This window comes from Schistosoma mansoni, chromosome 1, assembly GCF_000237925.1.
Source record: "Schistosoma mansoni strain Puerto Rico chromosome 1, complete genome".
NCBI classification, from domain to species: Eukaryota; Metazoa; Platyhelminthes; class Trematoda; order Strigeidida; family Schistosomatidae; genus Schistosoma; species Schistosoma mansoni.
In genome coordinates, this window is record NC_031495.1 from 65,016,373 (window position 1) to 65,018,395 (window position 2,023).

The 2,023-nt window shown below is 37.1% G+C and overlaps 1 non-coding gene across 1 annotated transcript; it reads left to right on the top strand.

Annotated features, from left to right (window-relative positions):
* Positions 1-67, top strand: Smp_tRNA_01249_Pseudo_TTG.1.1. Its single transcript has one exon. It is a non-coding gene (tRNA).
* Positions 68-2,023: the final 1,956 nt, after the last annotated feature.

The window sequence follows — 2,023 nt, forward strand, 5'->3', positions numbered from 1 at the left end:
TCATTGGTCGAGTGGATAACGCGATGGCGTTTGAAGCGAAAGGTACTGGGTTCGAGTCTCAGGGTGAACACCAACCCCGAGATGCAGGTACATCCAGCTGACAGGTCCCAAATAGGACGAAACGCACATCCTAGATTCCATTGCTAGTCACTATCCGTCTTTGCTTTATTAATTATGGTATGTGATAACATTTTTATAATAATAGTATTTCTTTTGTAAATTAATGCTGTTTGCAACTGATGATAAGTCTTGGAATATAATTAATTCATTTTATTCTACAAATAGGATTCTTCTCGCTTTATTTAATTTTTAATAGTTGAATTCATAAGTCGATCTAAGCTAGACCACCATGGAAAACCCGGAAGCACTGGACGGCTGTTTAGCCCTAGTATAGGACTCCTCAGAAGTGCACATCCATGACCCTACACGTGGGACTCGAACCCAGGACCTCCGATCTCTCGTTCGATCTCCTAACCTCTAGACTGATGAGGCGGTATCCAGCGGTGTTAACGTCTAACTTTAATTAATCTATGATCTTGGGGTCTTGGATGAGCACTGCTGAGGAATCTCAGACTACGACGAAACGGCCATCCAGTGTTTCCAGTTTTTCAATGGTGGTCTGGCTTAGATCAATTCATAAATTCAATCTCCCCACACCATCATTTAGATTATTTAAGGTTATCAAAGGATCAGGATGTGTGAAAGGAACTAATGTATTTATCCTTACCTTGGTAAGTTCATAATTTTGATTAATATGACGAGCAATTATTATTTTATTACTATTTATTTTTCTACACTAAAGCCATCCTTCCATTCCTTTAGTTTTCTTTTACTCACCCAGTTCATCATACCTATATAAACTCTTTAAATCTTATATGATTATAACGTAACTCCTCTTATCTGTTTTGAATTCCAGACGATCATCGGCTTATTGTTTCATGTCTTCTATATATCACTTTGCAAGTGATCTGATACATATTTGAACTCCTCAAATCAACTACAATTATCATACTATTCATCTTATCAGTTTTTAGACTGTAGCATACCTCAATGTTATACTCTCATACGAATACGGTTGCAAGCAACTGATGAGATACCACAAGATAAGATGAATTCATATCATTGTTTGAAATGTTTCTTTTTAGTTGTATATAAATTTGTAAAGGGAATCAGTTACTTACTTACGCCTGTTACTCCCAATGGAGCATAGGCCGCCCACCAACATTCTCTAACCCACTCTGTCCTGGGCCTTCTTTTCTAGTTCTATCCCGTTTTCGTTCATTCTTCTCATATCTGTCTCCACTTCTCGGTGTAATGTATTCTTTGGTCTTCCTCTTCTCCTTTGGCTCTCTGAGCTAAGATCATGTGTGTGTGTAAAGGGAATCAGTTGTATAGAATAAACTTCACTTTACGTAACATAAATCTTTTTACTCAGTCATCTTTCTTTCCTAAGTTAAATAGCTACGTTAATCATTTTTGACTATCAATGGTATACAAGAAGCATTTGTCTATTCGATGAAGAGCTCATTACTTCAATATATGAGGAATCATATGCCTTAAATCATTTCTAACACACCCTAAAATAGATTTTTCGAGTTATATGAAACGTCTACTGACTATATACCATTTATTATTGTCTAAATCCCCTTAGTCACTATTGTTTAATGACACATATGAACTAAACATTCCGAGTATAACCGAGCTTACTTATATGAAATTTTCATGAACATTCATTTCATGGATTATTTTTATTCAATAAATGAATTCATATATTCAACGAATTGATTTCTAAGCTTAATTGTGTATGATAATTAATTAGACTATCTAGTAACAATCTACTTTCATAAATGAAAGCGTGAGTCAATTGGAGCTAGACCACCATGGAAAACCTGGAAGCACTGGACGGCCGTTTCGTCCTATTATGGGACCCCTCAGCAGTGCGCATCCACGATCCCTTCTCGCGAGCGAGATTCGAACCCAGGACCTACCAGTCTCGCGCCAGAGCACTTAACCTCTAGACCAC